General features: G+C 46.2%; 1 protein-coding gene across 3 annotated transcripts in view; it reads left to right on the top strand.

Moving 5' to 3' along the window:
- The window catches only part of LOC135385476 (uncharacterized), an 85,512-nt gene that overhangs the window by 38,387 nt on the left and 21,734 nt on the right, over nt 1–25,391 (top strand). The gene's annotated exons all lie outside the window — the stretch shown is intronic.

The following is a 25,391-nucleotide window of genomic DNA, read 5'->3' as shown; positions in this document are numbered from 1 at the left end:
CCTGTTCTGTGTTGTTGGCTGCAACACCTAAACAACGTTGTACTGGTGTTTTTTGCACAAATTTTCGCCGTGCGCTGCTCCGTGAACCCGACAGTAGGTGTATGCGAAAAGTTGCCCGTGGATTCGCTGCCCTCCCGTGGACGTGTAACGACCGCCTATAATTAGCAGTTCCTGGTGCAAATCCTGCTAGTTCCGAGATCCCTGCTACCGGGTCCGAGCCTGTCTGTCGCGGTAGTTGACGTCTTTCAATATGTGCTTCTATGAGGTGACACCCGACAGCGGAGTCATTTGTATTCGCAAGAGGGAGGTGGCCCTTTATTTAGTTATTTATTTTGGGTGTTCGCGCTTTTCGTTTTGCGAACGAGGCGTTCGGGGTTCAGACTCTGGGGGGTCGATAACCTCGCCCAGCGAAAACGAGCTCGTGGTTGCGCCTTTACCTCGTTTTCCTCGATCGTGTCGTACACCTGACGCGAGCTGTGCATTGCAGGAATCTTCCTGTCTACGAACACAGCTCGCTAGGCCTAGCGTACTGCCAACTTGTATTCGCTCGAGGAAATAGACGCGGTTTTCTTATTTTTTTTATTTGCTTTCTCAACTCGGTCGCGTACCTTCGTTGGGCGACGCGTTTTTCCCGGCGCTTTAAAAGAAGCGTATTTTGTTTCCTTCTTGACGCCGGCGGTTGGGCAACTGATTAATCAGCCGGGAAGGGGGCCTACGACCTTTTGTGAGCAGACGACACTGTCTCGGCCGCGAACAAAATGCTTTTCGCCGTGGCGGCCTCATTCAAGTAACGAATGGATGAAAAGATTACGTATGCCAGTTGCCGAAAGTGCGATTGTTTAACTGCTTTTCATTTCGTTGCATGGTCACTCATGCATGCATATCTCCGCCGAATGAGAGCCTGTTTTTTCTGGCTCGACTCGCTTTCTCGCAACGTAGTTGTCCCAAACCTTTCGCAACTTTTCAGCCATTTGTAAGACCCAAACGGAGAAGAATAAAATCAGTGACAGACCATTCGGCAAGCCAAACTGAGCTTCCCACAGTCGCTTCTTCGGTTCGCGGATGTCAGCTGTGCGGTTTGTATAGTGCGAGGATTCGTCGAGAGATGTCGCTGTGGCTTCTGCGCGTGGCGGCGCAGCCTGCTGGTGATGTGCGTGCTAGGATGGGTTGAGCGGAACGTATTATTGTCGCCCACGTTTTTGAACCTTTGGACCTGCAGTGGACGTGACGTGACATGTGTCACATGCTGACTGAATCCTTTTGGACAACTGTACGCCTCCGCGACATCACATTATTTGAACGGTCCGTTTTCATGACGTGGGATGAGCTAGCGGTCCTCTGATCCCTCGCATGGAATATGGACAGGGTGGTGATGCGCTTTTTTCATGGACTGCATTATTTTTTAGATAATCTACTGCACTGTGACGCAATTGTGTATAGAAAATTATGTTATGATTATACTGTAGCCAATAAATTTAGACAACTAATTCGAGAGTGCAGTGATGCTGAGGTTGCCTGCAGCAGGAGCCTCGTTACTTGGAGTTTACATTTCGTGGGTGTGATGCACAAAAATTATTGCACCGAAAGAATGCTATTTCCTATAGATCCCCGCGAGGACACGCAACGCGGATGCCTGTGTATTGATCCAGAATTGGGATGGGGAACGTATACACTCCTGTACCGCTGCCGTGGTAGGGAAACTCGTGTGTTGAAAGTGGAGGTTGTGCAGCTGACCATACCTTTTGCTTGGCGAGGGCCTTCTCTTCCACCGAATGTGATGCCGCTTACGGGCAGGCTCGTACGAGGTACTCGAAAAAGTATTCAAGTTAAGTCACTGAGCGCCAGGCAAAAGAGCTTGACTGAGCAGAATATTAAATACTCAACCTGCAAAGCATTTAAGTAGAATACTAAACGCTCACAAGAGTAACTCGTTTCTTTCGAGGTACTCTCAAGTTACGTTTTGTGAAATTTATTATCAATCGAATAAAAACAAAATGGAGATAAGAAAAAATACCCATTCGGATACTCTTTTTTTACCGCGAGACCTTCGTGTCCTCCTCGCTCCATGTATGCAGATGAAAATGGCATATCGCGCAACAAAATCATCACGAAGTTCGTCGTTTTCTCGACTTTCCTGTGTGACTAAAAAAGAAAAAGAAAATAAATAAATAAAAACACTTACTCTCTTGCGAGAGTAACTTGCGAAATGAGTACAGGTAACTTTGTATTCAAGTTAGAATACTAGACTAACTTTGAAAAGTATTTACAAAATACCAAGTTACTCCCACAAGTATTTAAGATAGAGTAATTTAAGTAGAGTATTTAATTTACAAGTCTGCTTACGGGCAACCAGTTAGTAGTTGTATTTCGTAATTCGCAGGATTAAAAAAATCATTCTACACTGTTAGAAAAATGTATACCTTTTGGGGTATAAACTGCTTGTCTCAGGGCGCATACCTTTTGACGTACAAACGCTATACCTTCTTCAAGGTATACTATCTTTATACCTTCATGAAGGTATATTATTTTGTTCCTTCAGGGTGTAAACATATACCTCCTAGAGGGTATATTTTGAATACCTTGTGCTTTAATTGCGGAAAGTGGTAATATTCGATTTATTTCAGCATCATATCCGAGTGGCGGCTTCCCAGCCCAGCTTGCAACAAATAAAAAAAGAAATAAAGGACGAAAGGAATGATAACGAAAAAGAAAATACCTGGACACGCTCGCACACAAACTCACAAAGCGTGGGTGTGAATCGGACAGGAAAGAAATGCAGCAACAAACCAAATTAGAATGCTACTGTATTATCGACCATGTTTTTTAATTAACTTACTCTTTAATTGAGCCACAAATTAATGTGATCCCACACGTTGCGAAATAAAAGGTGTACAAAACGCTGAAGGTATAAATGTAATAGAGAAGTATCTTATTATACCCTCAGCTGGCGTGGAAGGTATAGCCTCAGTGATCTATACCTTACACATGGTTTAAACAGGGCATAGACAGTGGTATGAGGTGTAAATGTGGTACTTTCGACCTCATTTATACCTCATTTATACCTTTTTATACCTTTTATACCAGTATGCTGATTAATCTGCATACTGGTATACTGGTAGAACGTCCATAAGTGAAGCTTGACGCAGTATGCTGATTAATCAGCAGACTGCGTCAGGCTTCACTTATGGACGTTCTCTCAGCGTAACTTGCGTAAATCTGGTTCCTTCGCCACCCAGTGTCATTTCCACGGAATATTTGCTGATGTCGGTGCGGTATTGTTAAGAACTGCACCCAAGTACAGCACTTGCAAATAGTCGCACGCCCTCTCCATTCAACTGAGGCTCTGATACAGCTCGACCGACACTGCATTGTATCTTCTTCGCAAATTTACAAGCACTAGCTCATAAAGACGCACTCGTTCGGGTTGCACTTCTTGAACTGATGGAACTTGACTACGGCACATTCCCGCTCCATCGCTGCTGGTACACCATGTCACCTGCAGCGCTCATATAGTCAGCATACGTATTTGCGTGACGTCATTGACATGATTGTTATTGCACGGTTTCGCTAAGTTGTAAAGGCTGGTTCACATTGCAGCGTTTACGGCTGCGTACGGCTTCTTACGTGTACCTTCGTTCTATCTTGAAGGACGTTCCGTTGCAGTGATTCGTTGTCCGCGGACGTAACACGCAATAAGCGCAACCGTAAATGCAGCAGTGTGGGTCAGCCTTAAAGGGACAGTCCGGAAAACCGGAAGTTGATTTTTTCCAACTGCGACGGAGGCTTACATGCTGGGTGGAACATGGGTGGAAAGTGTCAGCTCACAAAATGGCGTGGTTTTCGAGATATCGAATAAAAAATACTCCTCTGAAGACATCCGGTTTCGTTTTCCTCCCTCGCATACTCCTTGCCCCAAGGATCCTCTATGTACGTCACCCGTCACGTGAGAATGACGTCCCCAATGGACAAAGTGGAGCGGAGGACTGTGCCGTTGCTGGGAATGCAGAGAGGTGTTTTTGTCTATGAGTGTACTGAACAGAAGGTTGTGTCGTGATACCTGTGTTTACATTGACGCTATACTCTGCATTTTAGTCTACATAACGCGTGATTGCTACTCAAAAACATCATAATGGACAAATGCTAGCACGCGACAATCAACTATCGCGCAAACAGGCATGCGCAAGTCACGTGCGGCATTGCTCTTATGCACGTCATGCGAGAGCTCGCTGCGGCCTTTACTCAGGACCAACTGCGGCATAGAAAAAAGTCTATTATAAATCGTGCGATACGATTTCTTCTGAAATATTTCGCACAGTTGTCGTGAGGAGTATTAGAAATCATAGGGCGGTGTTTCCCAGACCTATGTTTTCGACCGGACTGTCACTTTAAGTGATAGGTCACCGGAAGACGTGGGGACAACTTATGAGAAACCGCGTCATTAGCTGGGGACTGTTTCAATATATTTCAACAGTTACGCAATCGCAGGAATGATTGGGACCACCAGGTGTATGTTCTTCATCGCAGTGTTTTTGTGGGCAAACCGGCACCGATGGTATCCACATCACTGATAGCGGACTATTAGCTAGTACACACTTTGATACAGACCCTGCAAAGAGGAAGAAAAAAAAAGAACGCATGGCGCTTTGCGTCCCTTAGGCCCGCTTTCACCAAAGCCGATTATCATTTGAACAGAGATCAACAGACCCTTAACTTGAATTTAACGCCTAACTCTGCTTCACTCAAGGAACGGAGTTATTGTCACTGAAACATTCATTACGTCACCAACTAACATTTGTAGTAAAGAATTGAGTGTTAAGGCGGGCTCATGCGATGTAGTTAACGTTCGCTTCCGGAGAGAGTTGGCTGCACTGTCGCAAAATTGTTTTCTTCGCTTTGCTTTCCTCGCGCTCTTTAAGGAAGTAATGTAATCGGCGCGAGCGTGCACAAGATGCTAGCAAACGACAAAGCCATTATTTTCATTCGCAGGGATCTGGAAAACTGTAGAAATCTTGTCGAATTTGTTGATTGCAATCAACTCCTCGACCGTTACTGTAGGGAATGAAATCATTTTGGCACAAATATCGCGGGCGGGTGTGCCGAGAGAAGCGATTTTGTTGCATCTCCCATAGACTCCCATGTATTGAAAATTTGACAAACTTTAATTCACAAAAAATCAGTGGATCGCGTCAGACCTTCAAGAACATGTCATTCCCTAGATAAACTAGAGGATAACACGCCTGTACCTGTTTCGTGTAGAAATTTAGCGAGGTTTACGAGAACCCTGCGAACAAAAATCCCCCATAGACAGTCTGAAGAGGCGAGTCCGCCTTAACCTCAAGTTTTAGCAACCCTTGATCTCGGTTCAGAGTTAACCAGCGTTGGAGAAACCGGGCCTAAGTCTGGCGCAGTTTCGTGCGAAAAAGCGATTGTAGAATAGTTCAGTAACCGCTGTCTTTAAGGTCACTGTTTATGGCCTACATGCCTATCGTACGATCAGTGCCTCATTTTCGGCGCAGCCAACGTCCGTCCAAGCTTAGTACGCGTGGGAGATTGTGCTTGCTACGAGTCCCTTAATCGGTCAGTACATGATCAACTCTTCACTTCTTGAGTATTCAAGGCGACCCCCATGCACACGCGTTTTAAATTCACCGGCACGTTATCGCTGTCACGTGCTCATTGTTGGAAACTTTTTCCCAAAGCATCCCTGTCGCGGAGGTGAACCAGTTTATTCATCTGTCTCTGGGACTCTGGCACTGCGATTCTTAGCGCAAGAACTGCGTCAAAAGAAAAGTTTAGCCCTCCCATATGACTTACCGCTCATTGCTTATTGTACAGTGCTGGATAAACGTTTACGGAACACGCTCAGGCGCATTCTTTACTCAGAGTGAGACACTAACAGTGAATGGGACCGTACGGACTTAGACACGTGCCTATAGGTAACCCAGTAAGTCACCTGTTTGCAAGTACGTACGGTACCAGTCGCTGCTACCGTGTCAGTCTGAGGAAGGAATACGCCGGAGCGTGTTCCGTAAACTTTTGTCCAGCACTGTACGTTATTTGTCGGTGTTCCTTCGTGTCTCAAGTGCTTAAGACGGCAACATTCTTCATCTGAGGTGTTCACACTTTAAGATGATACGTAGTCAAGGAACAGTGATTCAAAGACGACTTTGTACCGTGTAAGTGGTTCAATTTCGCGCTCTTTAGAACCCGTGAATTCAGATGGAGGGACGTTTCGGGAATGCGTCTCCGTGGTAGTAGTACCGTGGGTCTGGAAAGTCTGTCTTTGCTAGGCAGCTCGGAGAGATCCGGTATGCAAATCAATGCCGAGTCCTTTCCGCAGGCGTCTTTCTGTGTGCTTCGCGTCAACGACAACATTAGCAGTTGTTGTAGCGTGCCCTTGTGCTGTGCAACTCGCCGCTACTATGTCCCTGGTACGGTTAGTTCGAGCTGACGTCTTCAAAGCGTTTTTCCAGCGATCGTGTGACCTGCGCGCGTGACAGTCAAGTGCGTGCCACACCAGCGGGTTCCCATTCCGGGGGAAAACCCGTTCCAAATTCCAGTGCCGGCACTCTTCTAATATACGTACGTACCCCCTTAACAGACACGGGGGGGGGGGGGGGTTACAGCGGTTATATTACTGCTATCACAATGCGATTCGTATGCATCGAGTTTTGATTTGTACATCACACGTGTTTTCATCTGAATCAGTGGGGCCAGTTTTCCATAAAAGTGCTCAACGTAGCCGTGCGCGTAATGGATTGTAATGCTATGTAATGGTTTATACCTAGAAATAAGGAGACATTTTCTAAGTGGGCGACAGACGTCGGTCGTGAGCTAAAGGGTATCCCCCCCCCCCTCCTTTCTGCTTCTCATCCTCCGCAGAACCTCCCGTACAACGAGATAGCTTTTAGCAAAAACAACGGGTCGTAAAGCGGTGCATGCGGTACGTCTTTGGCGAGCCTATCTTTCGTTCCGGTGCCTGAGTCATCGTCGGCATCTAATAGGACCGCTTCTGTTTGAACGAATCAATCAAGTGACGAAGGCGCCACTCGCGAAAACAGGTTTCTTGTGTGGCGCGCACTCCATTGTGTCCGGCCTCGTGGCACTTTTCTCCACCCGACGACATCTGACGGCACCAAGATGTTTGCCTCTTTTTTTCTCCCCCCCCCCCCCCCTTGTTTCGCACATTCCTTCACCACACATGTGGTTTATCCTCTCTGTCAGGGGTGCATTCATTTCCAGCCATTTCGACAGAGCAGTCTGTTCGAAGTGCTTTACGATATCGAATGCATGGTACGGGCGCTGGGATGACTTTTTCTTCTTCTTCTTCTCTTCGTTGTCGCAAATAGATACGGGATAAAGGGGCAAAAATATTTCCTCATGAGATGAATGATGCCGTTACATTGGAACTAAACATAACAGTAACGAGATTCGTCGGTTCCGTTGTTGGTGATTTATGAGCGAAAGAACCTGCAGTGCACGCCTTCTCTCTCCTTCTCAGAAAGGTCGACAATGAGGAGCGGGCTCTCACTGGTCTCCGCAAACGATTTTGTCCAATCATTGCGGGAGATCGTTTAGGGGGACCAATCCGAGACGCCTCCGTGTTGATGGGTCGCTTGAGAAAGAGAGGGAAAGGGTACATTGCGGTTTCTTTCGCCCATAAATCACGGAGGACGAAACGGACGAATCTAGTTGATTTTGTGTTTCGATTACTAGGGAACGACATTTTTCATTCCGCGAGGTGAGTTTTTTGCACTTCAGTGCTCCTTTAATAATCTGCAGGAAAAGTTACTGAAACTATTCAGTTTCTGTTACAGTTACTGTCATTTGTAATTTTTTTTGGGGGGGGATTCGTTAAAGGCGACGAGGATAGCATTACTTAACGGATGGCGTACATTGAAAACTTACGTAAACGGACATAGGACAATACAATTTGAAGTTAGACAGATGCTCAATGTAAAATGCGAAGATTTGCAGATCTACATACGACGAAACAGATATGCCGAGAACACAAATAATATTAAGAGGGAACGTGAGAGAGTAACACTGAATACGTATACTACCCTGCCCCATGTTAAACTTAATTGAAGCACCAGTCTCAGGGCGGTATTTGGAGCAGAGTTCCAAGTGCTGGCGCTCCAAATATCGACGTCTCGCGACCTCAGGCTTCCCCCTCAATCCATCACCGTGTCGCTGAATTTTCCGCTTTTCAATTTTACACTCAATGTTACACACCCAAAGGGTGAATCGTTTGTTACAAACCTCTTATATACATATTTGTGAGTCTTGAATCCGTCCTACGCTCTTGGGGAGAGCATTCCAATACAGCATTCTAGTTCACGAAATAATCGTGAAAGCATAGATTGAGAAGTTACCCGTCAAAAAGAACTCGTTACAAGTTAAGTTACCGTGTGCAAAATGTAACTAAGTTAATAACGAAATTCTTCAGCCGGAAATGTAACCCGCAGTTACTGAGTTACTTAAAAGAAAGAAGGAGTTACTTCCAAGTTACCTCGGACACAAAATAGCATTACGCAGGTGCAGCGCGCGTGGGTAGTTGAGTTAGACCTTGAGTTGGCTGCGGAGGAGTGCAATACGCTTAGATCGTTTTCGTCTGTGTCCAACAATAGACCTCTCCCTGTTTGTAAACAAATGACGTCATAGTGTTCGACAGCGCCACAAATTTGGTAGAATTGAACTACGCTCGAAGCTACAGGTGAAGATCGCGCCCGAAAGTAACGGTCTTGAGGGGATTACGATGTGGTCCCTTAAAGGGACGCGACCCTCGGTCCTGCTTTTCTTTCAATGGGATGCAGCGAACAAGTGCCCGTTCGTGAAACCCAGCCCTCTCCTTCCGATTTGTTTCGGTTTCAGTCTGTCTACCAATCTCATGATGACGTTTCTCTGGTAGAGGTCTATTCGAACGCTTTGCATCTTACTCCCTGTGGGCGCGCAATGGTTCAGCTTCATTTCAATGGCAGCGGTTCTTACTTCCTGAATAAAATAGTGTCATTGATTGAATATCACGTTTTATGGCAAAAAAAAAAAAAAATATATATATATATATATGCAGGAACCGGGGAGAAAGCAAGAAAATATGTGGACATGAGTGAAAAGCGAGTTAAAAGTAACTTGAAACTTAAGTTACTTTGGCCAAGTTACCTGAAAAAGGAACGAGTTCCTCTGAAAGTTACCACGGCGCAAAAGTACAGAGTTAAGTTACAAGTTATCAAAAAAGGGAACTTAGTTACAGTAACGAGTTACTTGTAACGAGTTACTGTACGAGTTGTACTGTACGAGTTGTAACTCTGCGTGAAAGTAGCGTTTTGGGTCGACTTTGTCGATACGGTCTAGTCGCGGGAGAGAAGTCGCGACGGGTTCGTCTGTATTTCTATGTGCCGCGGGGCGGTGAAGTTTGGGAACCACTGCTCTAGGGAATGACATAATTTTTCGAGGCGTGAAACGAGCCGTTGTTTTTTAACGGATTCGACGACGCGTTCTGTCGGATCCTGAATATATGACCGCTATAGCAACACTGCTACTCTGGACGCGTACGGCTTCGACATCTGTCATTGCTTTATCCCCTAGAAGTTTAGCCCAGTATTCTAATTAAGTAGGAAAAAAACAACAAACAACTCTGTTGAACTTCTTGTAGTATGAGAGTCTTGTGCGAATGCTAGCAGACGACGAATCGACTCGTTTCATTCGCGCAGGACTAACAAACTACGACGAGTTGGACCAAGACGTTTACTTGATTAGATTCCTTATTGGCAGCTGAGTTTGTTTCATGATGCGTTACCATTGTTCATTACAGTTCTGTAAAGTAATATACTTTACATTATTCGCTACTTTTTCATGTTTAGTAATGCATTACTGATGCCGTTACTTTCACCAAGTAATTACTAGAGGTGAGTGTGGGTAAGCAAACTTGGACCCGCGCCCGCACAGTACCCGCGCGTGTGTGACCCGCACCCGCAACAACTTTATCTGGGCGACCCGCACCCGCAGTGCTGTCTGCATACCCGCATTGGGACTCGCAGGGGCCGGGAAGTATTCCTCGTCCACTTTACCGCTGTTTCTATTTTAAAACAATGGAAGTTCTGAGTGTTGTCTACGTGCCTCGGACGGCTCCAATCGTATGCCAATAAAACTGCAATTCAAGAGAGGGCCATATATGTTTGCATTAATAATCGAACTCGCCCGCCAGCACTTGCCTGCTGCAGTCTGGCACATGGATTTATACGGCCAACGACATAGAGCACTGCTGAGCTCGCGTGTGACAGAGAGGGATTACTTAGTTGGCCGTGGAGTGAGGGTAATGCGGGTATACCCGCATTACCCGCGGTCGCATTGCGGGTACACCCACATTTTACCCGCTACCTGCAGCGATCGCGAATTCCTACCTGCAAATCGTGACGATGTGCGGGTAACTGCGGGTACCCGCGGGTATACCCGCACCCGCGCTCAGCTCTAGTAATTACACCACTTTGGCATTACATTTTAGCGGAAGTTTCAACACAGTCCTCTGTGGTGCTTCAAGCACGTACTGTAAGAGACTCGCGTTGTACATTACCAGTGATAGTAATCTAGAATTTCTGCAAAATTGCGTGAATCATTTCATCCAGAGATCAGAGCAGCATGGATAATCTAAATCAGCAACCATAGATGATATTAACTGCAGCGCATAGGAGCTTATGTTCAAAGACTCCACATGGGCTGTCTTCCTTGGTGACCTGGTCTGTGACGAAGGTGGGTGGGAAAAACCAGCTTTGGGATTTTCCTTACCTATACCAGGCACAATTCGTAACCGCTGGCTTTAGACAACGCCCGGATTTTCAGCAGAAGTAATGAGTAACGTCATTGCGCATTACATATGGCCAAAATGAAATGTAATGCCATTACATTACCCCTCCACAAAATGTAATGCATTCGCATTACTTATTACCGAGATGCTTTGTACTGCATTACCCCCATCTCTAAGTGGCACGTCTGTTCTACCTTCTATAGGTGCAACCGCGACTAATGGGTTGAATTCGATTGGAAAGAATAATCATGTGCACGGTTCCACAAATGTAGAGCCGGTCCAGAACGCGCGTATGGGTTGACTGCGGACTGCAAGTAGTTAAGTTACTATCATTAATAACCTTAAGAGTAATTAATTACTGTACCCAAATGCTTTCTAATATGAGTAATTGTACCTGTAACTCGATTACATTTTGCTTGTAACATGCGCTCAAGGGTCAGTCCGCGGTACTTTCTCTTTCCAAATGGCCGAGTCTTTTTTACTGCGACCACGTTTCGAACTTTTCTTATAGCAGCTTGTCTTGCACAGGTTTCAGCATTCATTTAAAGCGTGGCATACTCAAACAAGGTCTTAACCGTTCCCGTGGACACTCACCACACCCAATGAATTACGTAGCTTTCTAACCTTTTTCATAACTTGTTTTGTGGTGGTATGCACGCACCACTTTAGCGTCATATCATTCTCCATGATCGCGTCCTAGCTGCTTCCATAGTGTATTAATTGTTTCAGCGAGCTTCCCTTTTCACTGTTACTCCTTAGTACATATTTCGACACGTACTTTTTTTTTTTTTACCGTCTTCACTCTCGAAAACCTCCTTAGCGAACGCCGTCTGTACTGAACAAGGCAAGACGGGTAATCGACGTACCGAGTCTCTCTCACTCCCACCTGACGCACGCGCTTTCATCTGCCGTTACCATGGAAACTAGCCGCTCGGAGGGCCACTGGTGGCCACAGGATGCTGTGTTTGAAACACGTGGTTTAAAAACATCTGCGGCTGACCGAAACCGACGACAGCGTCACCCAAAGTGTCGAGCAGACCTTCATTGGTTTTGGAAGGCGTTGCCTCTCTGCATCTGAGGCAACGTTGGGCAAGTACGCAATCGCAACTACTCGTCAAAGTCGATACGTAGCTCTTCTGCAGATCGTTACGGGAAATTTCATCCCCCCCCCCCTGACGCTGAAGACGCGACCTTTTCTTGCAATGCGACGGCCGGCCAGAGTCATTGAATAACAAGAGAAGCCGAAGCTCTTTGGCTGCCTACCTTGGCTGCCTTCAAATGTTGCCTATATACCTGCGCATTTCTGACGATGACCTAATAATGCCGAAAGAGCTGTCCATTGCTGATACGGCGACGTCTGAATTCATAAACTGTTCTGTCATTGGTACGGTTCTGCGCTGTCTGCTTCTGCACACTGCACTGTACACACTGCCCCGACCAAGTAGCACGGATTTCCGTGTCCGATAAATTTAGAGCGGCCGGTCTTCGGACTGCCAATTTTGTCGTTTCTGAGTTCGCCGCCGGTAACTTCGGGTTCTATTCATTGAAGTGACAAAATTGAGGCAACGACCTGCTGAATCTCATTGTGGTATTTTGTGCTCTTTCGCGCACTCTTGAATCCAACTCCAACACTCTCCAAGTTTTTGGTGCCCTCCTTTGATAATTATAACAGTGCGTCAACGATAAGCATCACTAAACAAATAGAGTGGACATGGAGGGGCAGCTTCAGAGGAACGGCGGCAAGAAGTAAGTTAATTCAACGAAAGTACAGCTAACTGTCTCTAATTACTCGGCTGCTATGCCCAATACCTCATTACTTACTGCAGGTGAGCGCTTAGGACACGCTTGCGGAACGCGCTTTTTTCCAATTCCTCGTGATTTTCGTGTGTTCAACCCATTTCCCCTGAGCGCGTGTGTGATGTATTGTCACGGGGGGAATATCACCTTGTGACGGGTACCTCGGTTTCTACTCTCTATTGTTTTCTTTGCCGCGAAGCATGATTGATTCCCCAAACCGGTATCTGCACTGTATCACTTTCCACACGGGTGCTTTCCTCGTTCAGTGGCGCGCTATTGCTGGGCTCGCCACTCATGCAATCGCCTGTCTGCAGAGGACCAATACGGGTCGCCCGTGATTGTCACTGTGACGCATTTTCCCGCCCTCTGCTTACAGAACAGATCATAGTTCTCAACATCCCGACGTCTAATTTAGTTTATGCAATTTTATATAAATTTATGTAATTTAAAACAGACGTAGCGCGCATCCACCTGAAGGTTTTATAAGTAATCGCGAAAGTAAGGAATTTCCTTGTCTCTCAGTACGGCTTTATGGCCGATTTATGGGAACTGATGTTTTGCGCAAACTTTGACGGTCAAAAGGCACCGACATATTGCAGGGGGGGGGGGGGGGGGCGCAGACAGTTAATAGGAAATTTTAGCAGATTCGAAGCGCTCTACGAAAACTACACCAAACCATAGCAACTGTCAAATCAGAGATCAGGAACGTGATTTCAGCTGCTTGAAAGGAATCAGGTGATTGGCTTATCATGTTTTTGGAACCGTTATCGTGAACACCTTCCGATCTACCAAAACTCGCTTATCTCCTGACGCCGTGTACTTTTCAGATACTGGTGGTACTGGTACCACGGATAAGCACGTTTTTCCAACTTCAATTAATTTTGCTTTAATTACCTGCTGGTAGTACCCCGGGCATTTGGGCTGTTTTTAGTATCTCAAATTAAATTATACATTTAAATCGCACATTTTCTCAGTCTGTATCAAGTGAGTGGACCACCGCTAACTTCTTTTTTGAGCGGTAGAAACCCGGAGTGGCCTGGCTATCTTGTGACGACTTTTGAGGGCGTTTCTTTTTCTTTTTTTTTTTTTTTGCGAATCTGTTTTGAACATTAATCGGTTTAGGTCTATTGAAAAATGAATTCAGTATACTTTTATCGGCTCAGTTTCACAAACTGGAAACGTTCTGTCTCGAGTCTTTGGCATGCCAGGCAAAAGAAGAAAAAAAAAGAAAAGAAAAAACGGGGAGCTGCACGTCACGGCAGCGACATCTGCTGACCATGAAATTCACTTATAAATGGTTGGCTGCGAATTTAGCCTTGAAAGATTTTGTACGATGACCCTGAGCATTGCAAGAGTGACAGCGTTTATTCAGCTTTTGTTTGGATCAGGACCAAACCTAAGAAGCTCGCCATCACTTATGTGACTCTTAGAATCACTATGACAGAGAGAGATTAACAAAAACCGAAGCCTGTTACTTACATTTGATTTGTTTTTCTGCCATGCCGCCATCTCTTTACGCGTGCTCTTCGTATCGAGCCAAGAAATATCGTCAATCGTGGCGACTCCCACTTGTTCCTTACCGTCATCAATTATCTGCCGATATACACTCAGCTCCACATCACCACCGCCCACGAAAAAGAAAATTTTCCCGTCTGTTCGCTGTGGCAGGGGAGTGTCCCAACTCGCAAGATTTTCGGTTCCCTCGCATTTGTTAGTAAAAGAGGTGATGGGGTGCGGTTTGACCGATACGACAGAAAACCTTATTTCCGTACCGGTAGGGTGCACAGCTTGTACGTGCCGTAAGGGGTGTGAATCGATCGTGTGATTGATTTGGTAGAAGAAAAAGTCGAACTCGAATGGGTGCTTAGGTACAGCCGCCGGCAAACTCAACCATAGCGTGCGAGCGCGTGGGCCGCTGGGTTTGAGACTAGGTCGCAGCGCACAAGCAGCACAGCCGGTGGCGAGAGAGTGTGCGAAGCGGAGACTGATCTTAGGTACGATAACCGCCCAACCGAGCATGCTAAGCCACTGTCGTGACGTGCTGTCGTGTCTCAATCCGGTCTCAAGCCCCGAGGCTAACGTTTCGCGGCGCTGGCATCCGCGCAGGTCACGCGATTGCGTGTTACAGTTAAGCCCGATGGCGGCTGTACATGCTGGGCCGCTTCCTCTGCCATCTTATGTACTCTTTGTTGGCGCCAATAACCCTGTCTCTACGCTTACGATTTTAGCACAATCATTTTACTTTATATAATCATTTTCATCACTTTTCATCGTGGTTTGGCACACTACCTTAGCTGCTTCTGCCCCGTGAGAACGTCACCGTCGTATGCATACCATTCGGGTGAGCCAGATATTGTGTGGCGTGGCCCTTGATGTAGAACTTCTGTGGCGCTGGTGATTTTCCTTTATCCCCCATAGTGAGCATTGTTGTGTGGTTGAAAAATATTAGTACGAAGGAGCTGTGTGTGTTCGATTCGCCGTTGCGGCGTAGCCGCAGAAATATTTCGGGATGGTTCCTTGGGGACTTCACATGGGAAAAAGAACAACTTTATTTTGAAATGATGAATGGGAAACTTTACATGGGGGAGGAAGATTTCCCCCTCGTTTCCCTCTCCCAAATGCACTAGCAAAGGTACGATTTCGGGGGGAGGGGTTAAACCCCTACGCCACTGCAAAGGAGGCTATAGAGTGTACGGCGAAAATGATCGCGCGTCGCCTCTGCCGCGATCGGACCTCGCGTGATCACATCGAAAATTCGTCGTCAATCTTTCCTGGATGCTTCAGCATGTGAGGTATAGTTATCGAGGTCGATGACCAACTAAAACAAGAAGTTATGCGACTGTCGCATTACTGAGGCGTTTCATTGTTCGAAATTCCAGTTTGAACTGTGCATATCGACCGTTTAGAAAATACAAAAGCAGCACAGGCAGCGTTCCGACTCGCCAGTCCGGATTTGATGGTAACGTTCTTCACTAATCATCTTCCATGGCATCTTACAATATATTTTCAATTTTCCCATCTGGCTGCAGGCTTTGTTCTGTATTAGTGTCTTCCGAACTCCAAAGTGAGAGTAGCAAAACAACAAGATATCAAAACATGAAAGGAAGAGTATTTATCTCCCCTCCCTTCTATAGCATGCAAAACGTGATTTGCGCTGAGATGAACATATATGTTCATGACGCGAGTAATTTTCACTTTCCACTGATCCAAAGGAGGTCACGTGGGATTGCTTGGCGTTTGCGAAAATAACAGCAATGAAAATGGCGAAACGAAACTTGTGAATCGTGCAGTTGCTCTTCATGGTAGCTGCCAGAAAATCGAATCAAGCTTATGGGACACCAGGTATGTTGGCATCTTTTTCATTCCTGCATATCATTTCACATTACATTATACGTGAATACATGGTGTCATGTCATGGGTGTCGTGTCTCACGATGCTGGGGAAGTAGTTGCATGGGGAAGTGTGCATGGTTCTAGACTTTTAATTTTTGATGGCGTAATCGAAATATCGGCACCTCTCGCATTGTGGCTTGCATGTGACCAACCAAGTGCTGTTCCCTTACTAGCGCTTCCTACAAACGACAAAACGAAACATGTGGGAATGTATATTTTTGGTTACTCATATGTAACAAGAAAATGTATCGTTTTCAGGTTGCTGCCACTACTCCATGTGCCCGCAATTGTCTTGCGTGTATGATTACACTAACGGCGTCGCCCACCACGGCGGAAGTGTTTTGCGTACTCGCGTTTCAGCATGAAGCCTGCAGGTAACATCTGATGTTTACCCTTCGGATAATCTGAATTTACATATTGTAGCTTAGAGGAATTCCGAATGCCCAGAGTGACACACACTTTTAACATTGTGACATCAGTGCAGTGGCATAAGCTCTAATGTAGTGCCCCACGAAAATGAACAAGGGGTAGTGGTTTATCCAGAATCCCAAGCATGAGAAGGGTGTTGGAAAAAATTGTTGGAATAGTTACGTCATTACAGCTTAACATATCATTACAGACGTATCTGAAGCTGAAATCGCAAGAGCACCCCCTGTAGGGGGTGCACAGGCAAAAAAGTTAGGGGGGGTCTGGATAAAGCACTGACGAGGGGGACTCCTCCACCCCATGTCAAGCCTCATAAATCACCTCCTGAAATAGTTTCCTGGCTATGCAGCTGCATTATTATGACGTAATTGTCATTGTTGTCCATAATTCTTGAATATGTTTCGAATATATGAAAAAAAAAAAGTCTGCTTGACAGCATATCTCTTATAGTCATCATCAAACAAGAGCATATGTCATTTTGTTCAGTGGCTTATGTACTTTTTTGTAAATTTCAGGTGGACGTAAATTGTAGAAGGCAGCTAGTGGGGGAGAAGATCATGGTCATAGGTCATGTGACTCCTGGAGCTCCCAGTGGGCTCCCTTGTGGAGTACTTTTCAGAACGCACACACACACAGTTTGCTCACAGAACCAACGAGTAGGATGTTGCTGGAATACTGAGAGAAAATGGCGTAACACATACAAATATCGTGTGACACATATGACAATAAAAACATTTTTCACGAGGGATGCATGAAACACTGTCGCAATATTGTGTGCATGAACCATTGTGTGTGACACAAGCCGTGGGGGCACACCGCCTCGGACACATTTTGGGAAGCATAAAACACAGTATATACAGAGCTACTATGGTGGATGCTTCTTTTTTCTTTTTGGCCGTTATGAGACATCTTCGGCCGTAATGAGACTACCTTCGGCCGTATTGAGACTTTGGCCGTAACGAGACACTTGGGGATTAAAGGATTTTCGGCCGTAATGAGACTTTCGGCCGTAATGAGACTTCGGCCGTAATGAGACTCGGGCCGTAATGAGATGTTACCGTGTCTAAGAGCTAGAGAAGGGACGAATCCAGAATTTCCCGAATCCAAGGAAGGTTCTGCGAATCCCCGAATCTTACGAATCTCGAAGCATTCGCATCCTTTGTTTAAAAAAAAAAGTCTAAAGAGCCAGGGGCAAAAAACACCTATTTTGAAGCAGCATTTGATATATTTGTTTAATGAAAAAACAAACAAAAAATAAATAAATAATAGTTCACTTGCAGGAGAAAAGTCACCCATGTACTACATCTTAAATGTAATTTATTTCACACGTTGTTCGTTGACTACACGAAATATATAAATTCTCGTGTCCGAATTCTTGCCATAGAACTAAGAAACAATGAAAAACAAGACCATGCTACTTGTAAACTTGTAATGTCGTAGCTTTATGCTGGTTCTGGCGCGCCTTGGATCAGGCTAATCAGGCTTTCTGCGGACTCCGGCGCCAATTTTAAAAAGAAGCAAACAAACGTGGTTGGTGGATTCGAAAGATTCGATTCGCCGTTTTGGGCACTGGGGTTCGGATCAGGCCAATGAGGCTTTCGGCGGACACCGGAAACGCCAATTTTAAAAAGAAAGAAACGAACGTGGTTGTGGATTCGAAAGATTCGATTCGCCGTTTTGGGCACTGGGGTTCGGATCAGGCCAACGAGGCTTTCGGCGGACACCGGAGACGCCAATTTTAAAAAGAAAGCAACGAACGTGGTTGTGGATTCGAAAGATTCGATTCGCCGTTTTGGGCACTGGGGTTCGGATCAGGCCAACGAGGCTTTCGGCGGACACCGGAGACGCCAATTTTAAAAAGAAACAAACAAACGTGGTTTGTGGATTCGATTCGCCGTTTTGGGCACTGGGATTCGGGTCAGGCCAATGAGGCTTTCGGCGGACACCGGAAACGCCAATTTTAAAAAGAAACGAACGTGGTTGGTGGATTCGAAAGATTCGATTCGCCGTTTTGGGCACTGGGGTTCGGATCAGGCCAATGAGGCTTTCGGCGGACACCGGAGACGCCAATTTAAAAAGAAACGAATGTGGTTGGTGGATTCGAAAGATTCGATTCGCCGTTTTGGGCACTGGGGTTCGGATCAGGCCAATGAGGCTTACGGCGGACACCGGAGACGCCAATTTTAAAAAGGAACGAACGAACGTGGTTGGTGGATTTGAAAGATTCGATTCGCCGTTTTGGGCACTGGGGTTCGGATCAGGCCAATGAGGCTTTCGGCGGACTCCGGAGACGCCAATTTTAAAAAGAAAGAAACGAACGTGCTTGGTGGATTCGAAAGATCCGATTCGCCGTTTTGGGCACTGGGGTTCGGATCAGGCCAATGAGGCTTACGGCGGACACCGGAGACGCCAATTTTAAAAAGAAACCAACGAACGTGGTTGGTGGACTTGAAAGATTCGATTCGCCGTTTTGGGCACTGGGGTTCGGATCAGGCCAATGAGGCTTTCGGCGGACTCCGGAGACGCCAATTTTAAAAAGAAAGAAACGAACGTGGTTGGTGGATTCGAAAGATCCGATTCGCCGTTTTCGGCACTGGGGTTCGGATCAGGCCAAATGAGGCTTTCGGCGGACACCAGAGACGCCAATTTTAAAAAGAAACAAACGAACGTGGTTGGTTGTTTCGAATGATTCGATTCGTCATTTGGGCACTGGGGTTCGGATCAGGCCAATGAGGCTTTCGACAGAAAAAGAAACAAACAAACGCGTTTGGTGGATTCGAGAGATTCGATTCGCCGTTTTGGGCACTGGGATTCGGATTCGCGAATCTCGAATCCCTGCCTAGGATTCGAAGATTCGGTTGGCCCATCCATACTGAGAACTTTGCTCGCCTACATTTCTTACGGGCTCTGCACAAATTCTTAAATTCCTCTACCAGTTATTCTTTTTTTTTTTCAGCCGAACGAGACTCGTAAATGCGTCCTGGATAATACCATGCAGACCACTTCCACATAAATGGTATCGCCATCTGTATTTATATTACCCCTTTTTAATTAAATGTCGCGAGAATCTCCGGGAACTACAGCGAGCGATAAACGCCCCGGAGGCGTAAAACGGAGAGGCGTGCCAAATGCCATAGTTACCGCGGCGCGTGTGAGAATAATACATGTATGTGTGTAATTTTGTTTTCACACTCACACCGTAGATGTGGGAGGAGATTTGGGGGGGGGGGAAGCAGAAATAGCTCATTTGTTTAAAGGTACCGCGAAGCAGCAGACAGGCAGTTTATGTTGACGGCGGAGTCTAACATCTTGTTGCTTGTCAACAAGTTAGACATGTGACAGAGCAAGGTGGATTCACACATGCGTTTCTTGAGACGGCGCCGCGTCCGCGGAGACGCGAAGCGTTTCCAGCCGCTTTTCTGACTGTACAAAGAGGGAGAGAACTGAAACTGGATACACGTATATACAATACACGGCGTTAGGCGCCAACCGCATGGCGCGTATTTGCCAGCCGAATTGAAGCGGAGCGTGTGCCGAGCGTGCAACCGAACGACAGAACAATAGGCGCACAGCCGAAACGCTCATATCTGGCGGGATAGAAATTTCGGCAGTGACGACCGGAGCGGAATCGGGCCAGCCAATCAGCAGCGAGAGGAAAGTGCACGTTACCGCCTTCCCTCCAGCACGGCGAGCGGTACATAAACAGAAAACATGGCTGCCCGATTCGTGGAGTACGATGTTGAAATCTTGGAACATGAAGATGGACGAGTACAAAGACGTAACGAATAATTTATTCTGGATAGAACTCGCGGACGAACTCGTAAGTGTATTTACGCGTTTAAGCAAATGTATTTATACTTATCAAAGAGCGGGGAGGATTGGGGCCGTTAATGTCGATGGCGTAATCGACAACGAACATTTTAGCGAGTTTTTAAACAACGTATATGTGAGTCAATAAACTTTTTGGACAGTACGCTTCGTGCGTGTGTCGCCTTTCTCCATGGTGTCATGCGCCTACGATGACTGATTACTTGAGTCCAGGTTTGACGTCTTTGGTATTTGTATGCGACTGAAATTGGGATGTGACTGAAGTTGGTTGTCATGTTTCATCGCTGCTGCTTCCAGCACGTGATCGTCACTGTCATGTATACTTTCCGATGAGGGAGTCCGCATAGACTCGGAAACGTCAATGCCTTGTTATATTTTAACCTGTTGTGTACGCCGTGAGTTTTTATCGCTTTTATAAACACGTGTTTTCCCGGCGTTTGGTCAATCTTCAGATATTTTTTAACAGAGTCTGCTGTTCTTCTGACCCTTCTACTGCTCAGTTCATTTTTTATGTGGGGCTGTTATGTGCAGAAATGTAATCAATGTGACCATTTAAAAATGGTAGAATGCATAACACGAAGGCCTGTGTGCCTTTCATTCTCTTCGTCTACTGTCATGTAATCCTTAAATCCGAATTACATATTGTGAAACAGGATGATCACTAGTTGCCAACGGAGAAAACAATGTAAAAATGCGTGTATTAAAAGAACCGGAGAGGCAAACCCAAGCCATCTTGCTACCTATCGTAGTGTCATAAGTGTGTTCCCAACGTGTTTTTCACCTCCCTTCCAAACTTATAAGTTATAACTGAAGAGGAACATGAAGGTATTGTCGTTAACTTTCAAAATTTCCGGCCTGACAACAACGGAGTCTCTCCAAATATGCCCCCTTCATGACACAAAAGTTATGTATATGTATTTTCCCGCTTTTTGACAGCAGTCCCAGTTGGGTACTCTAGTGCTTGACGAGGAAGGTCGAGAAAAGTACTTAAGTACAGTACAAAGTACACAATTTGAAATGTACTGAAGTAAATGAAGTAATGTAAATGAAGTAAAGTACAAGTACTCGGAAATGGCTTACTTACTAACTTACTTACAAGTACTTACTAACACTGATGTCTGTTTGGTAAATAACACCAGATTCGTCAAGCAACAGTGATCTGTATGTCTCCGAGAATCATTTGCGGCGCATGATCACTACGTAGCCGACTTTATTTTATTTATATGTATGTATATATATATATATATATATTGTTTTTCTTTTTTTTTTTTCGTTTTAGACCCAGTGCTACGCACATGCAATGTAGCTTCACCTGAATACTTGACGAGCAGGGCGAAGTTGGTGGAAACTTCGACACAGTCTCGCCTGTAGTTTTCAATTTTACTTTCCTAAAAAAAATAACAAAGAAAGACAGTGCAATTGGGACACAAATTGTGACATAAGAGTAGTGAGGGAGTAAGTGGGTGAGCCTACAGCGTCGTGGCTCTCTGAGGGCGGAGAGTTACATTGGGAAAAGTGGGCATTTCTGGTGGGACTTCGTGACGTCAATCACAGTTGAATATATATTTTATTTCCCGACAATGGCGGAAAGAACGGAGTGAATGGGGGTGAGGGGGGCTGTCTACGATTCAAGCATATAAGAGCTTCTGGAGAAAGCAGCGGGTAGTCTGCCCTTGAATCGGGTACGATAAATATATCAACAAACATACAAGCGTCCGAGGAGCGAACTTTAGTAGGGTGAGGAGGATGAAGTAGACGACGGCACTTCTTTTGTTTTCCCTCGCATCCTGTACTTTTTTTTTCTTTTTCTCTTGAGGTCTGAGACGTTGTAGCCACGTGACTTCTTAGTGATGCAGCATAACCAACGCACGCAGACAAAAAAAGAAAGAAAAAAGCCGTGGCTCATCGCGCATGGTACTTCTCTCTTGCGATTGTCGCTGCTGTCTGAGCGCATTTTTCGAATTAGAATGTGGTATTCGTTTATGCCTACTGACGTGCATTGCGAAGCCACCTCCTATATCTTCATCCCCCCCCCCCCCCCCCCGCGCGTACGCACTGTATTGCACACTGCGGGTGTAGTGACTGTAGTCGCACGGGGAGATGAATGCATGGCACTGCGTCGAGATAGGATGTTCTGTCGGCCCCTTAATTGTTCTTTATGCTCGAGGAGAATGGATACAGTGTGGCCCTATTGTAAAAGTTGTAATCTTCGCGAGGACCTAGGATCACCGTCACAAAACGAATTCCGCGATCGTTCTTATTCTTTCAATTTAAAGTGCGGTGAAATCCGCTTACGATGCCAGAAAGCATACGATTTTTTTAAATATTTTTTTGCAATGTATGAACTTCACTAAGGCCAGGTGACACATCGAGTACAGTTTATTGCACTATTTCGGTACACATTTAGCGCACTTTGGCAACATTTGCGCTACAGGACATCGGTTCCGCAGTGACTCCAACATCATGTCGTCGCCCCACCGTCTTTCTGAACTCGACAATGTATGTTTGATCGCCGACATCAAGTTCATCGAGAAAGAGTTTCACTCTACGCGGGGCACCGACAATTCCGGATATCTGTATGAAGCCTCAGACTTGCAGTATTCTCGTCCAGATGAGCTTCATGGTACAACCGCGTAGAATATGCATCGTGAAATTAAACTCCCTCGAAATAGTCCTCCAACGACAGAAGTGAAAGAGCGCGGACAAGCTGGTGCATACTGAGGGCTGGAACCGGAGACACTCTTGAGACACTTTTGTTCTTCCGTGTCTCCCGTTCCAGCTCCCAGTATTCCTCCAACGTCCCCGCATGGCGAATTCGAGCACGTTTGCTGTGTCTGCTTTTCCGGCTAGATTTGTGCACAGGGACGACGCCAGTTGCACTTCGCATGATGCGCCTCGAAGCAATATCAGCATAGCGCAAAGGAGAAGCCATTTGCGTGATTCGTTCATTCTAGAAAATGCCGATGTTGCATTTGAAATATGATCACTCGTTGTTCTAAAAAACGTTTTTCTTGCGTACAATGCCAGATGAAAATTTCTTACGGAGGGGTTTGCGAAGGTGCCTGGCGTTCCAGGACAGTGTCTGTTGTGTGATTCAGTTCAGAAATGTAGTTGAGGTGCTCCTGCAGTGGGGTAGCCGGGGAGGGGGGCTCAACCCTTCCTATCCCACAATATCGTACCTTAGGTAGTCCGGGTGTTTACCAACCTGGAAAACAGGGAATTATCAGGGAATTTTGATGGGACTGGAAAAGTCCGGGAATTATCAGGGAATTTGCCAAAAAGGAGGCAGCTCAAGTCAAGAAAATCGCAGAAAAATGACGTCATGATGCGCAGTGAATCGTGAGCGCTGATGCGTCACGCCACCACGCCGCAGCAACGTTGCCACGCGTAGCAGTTCGCCGATACGACAAGCTCAGAGGCATAAAAGTAGGGCAGTCTTACTAATTTCGCAATAAGTGATCTGTTTTATGAAGGATCTGGGGTATCGAAACTCGGCAGCAGGCACCAAGTTCCCCTTTGTTTTGGTCAGGAAATTCGCTTGAAATAGTCAGTGAAAACCTGGAAAAGTCAGGGAATCTGAAGGCTACAATTTATTAGACACCCTGGGTAGCGCATTTCGGAGAGAGTCGCGATCCTCCTCTTCCAAAGAACCCTTCCCAAAATATTTTTCTGCTATGCCACTGTGCGCTTCAGTTGCTTCAAGATTTGTGCGTTTAAAGTAACCATGCATTACGACGCTACCGACAAATCAACGAAAACAAACGACAACATCTGAACTAAACTCAGAAAACACATGAAACACTTGAGTTCATACCAGGGGCGGATCCAGGGGGGGGGGGGCCCGGACCCCCCCGAGACATACCTCTACCCTCCATTCCGGCAGATTTTCCTGCCGCACGGCGAATTTTCCTACTACATAGCGACCCCCCCCCCCCCCCCCCGTCTTCTCTGTTTTTTTTCAGTGGGGGCCCCGTCCGAGGATCTTCCCTGGATCCGCCCCTGGTTCATACCTTGCTTGAGTACATGATGTCGCGAATTAATTTTGATACCCGCGCAGGACCAAAAACTATATGAAATTTTTTGGGTAACAATTTGCCCGTAATTACGGGCAAATTTTCCCTGGGTTTTCCGGCGGCAAACCTTCCAGACGAATGTCGGCACAGTTGCCCCTGAAGTCTTCCTCCTTCCTGCCGCCCTCTCTCCATTTGTCCGCGTCTGTTCACCACTTGTACCGCAGTTGCTTCGCGGCGCTAACTCGCAATAAAGACAAAAGGAAATAAATATCGTGGAGGGCATGACATCCATTATCAAGGTTGGTCTCATCGGACTATTATGAGCATGAACACCGGGTTATGTGATGTGATATGTGGAACCTCAGTTACTGGTGCTATCGGATAGACGCGCAGTATCACCGCTGTGGTAAAACGTTGCCACTCTGGAGGAGCTGGGTATGGGAAGTGAAAGAATGGCGTAGCCTGGGTGAATGAACTCCCTAATAACGATAAAATGTTTGCTGTCGTCCCAGAATTTATTTATGGTAAACATATTGTGGTTGCTTGGCCACGCGCCAGGGGACGACACTTTATCACCACCCCCATCTTGTTTCGCACTGCTGACTTCCTTTTTTTCTTGTAGTGAATGGAAATGCGGTGCGCCCAGCTCGCTTCAAATTCAGCAGCATGTGTAGTGCCGAGGGCTTCTCACAGTTCTGGATAGAACTGCATCAATAGGTTAACCACTAAACATAAATCACGTGATTTATGTTAGCCGCTTTCCGTGCCGTTTGACGTTCGTTGTCTTAGCTGGAGTGAGCATCGCACCCAGATGCCTCGCTTTTTCCTGAAAGCAAAAATTATAGAATCTCCGGAAACTGGAACCCAACGGAGGCAGGCAGCGAGTGCGATAAACAGAGAGGCAAAGTATATTTAAATGTGGCACCCTCCTTGCCGGGGAGCGCCCTAAGATGACTGCTTCCTCGCCCACTCCTCCACCTCCTTGGTTCCTCGAAAGAGCCAGCGCGGTTGTCGACCCGCCCGGCCGTTTCAACGAGTCCAACTCGTTATCTGGCGTTCGCCGGGAGGCCGCTTGTGCGTGCGAGCGAGCGCGTTGCGTGCCTCGTTGTTGCGTACTTGTTTATTTTCGCG

This window comes from Ornithodoros turicata, chromosome 2 (assembly GCF_037126465.1).
Source record: "Ornithodoros turicata isolate Travis chromosome 2, ASM3712646v1, whole genome shotgun sequence".
Lineage (NCBI taxonomy): Eukaryota > Metazoa > Arthropoda > Arachnida > Ixodida > Argasidae > Ornithodoros > Ornithodoros turicata.
Note: the sequence above shows the minus strand (reverse complement) of the source record. Positions and strands in the feature narration are given on the sequence as shown.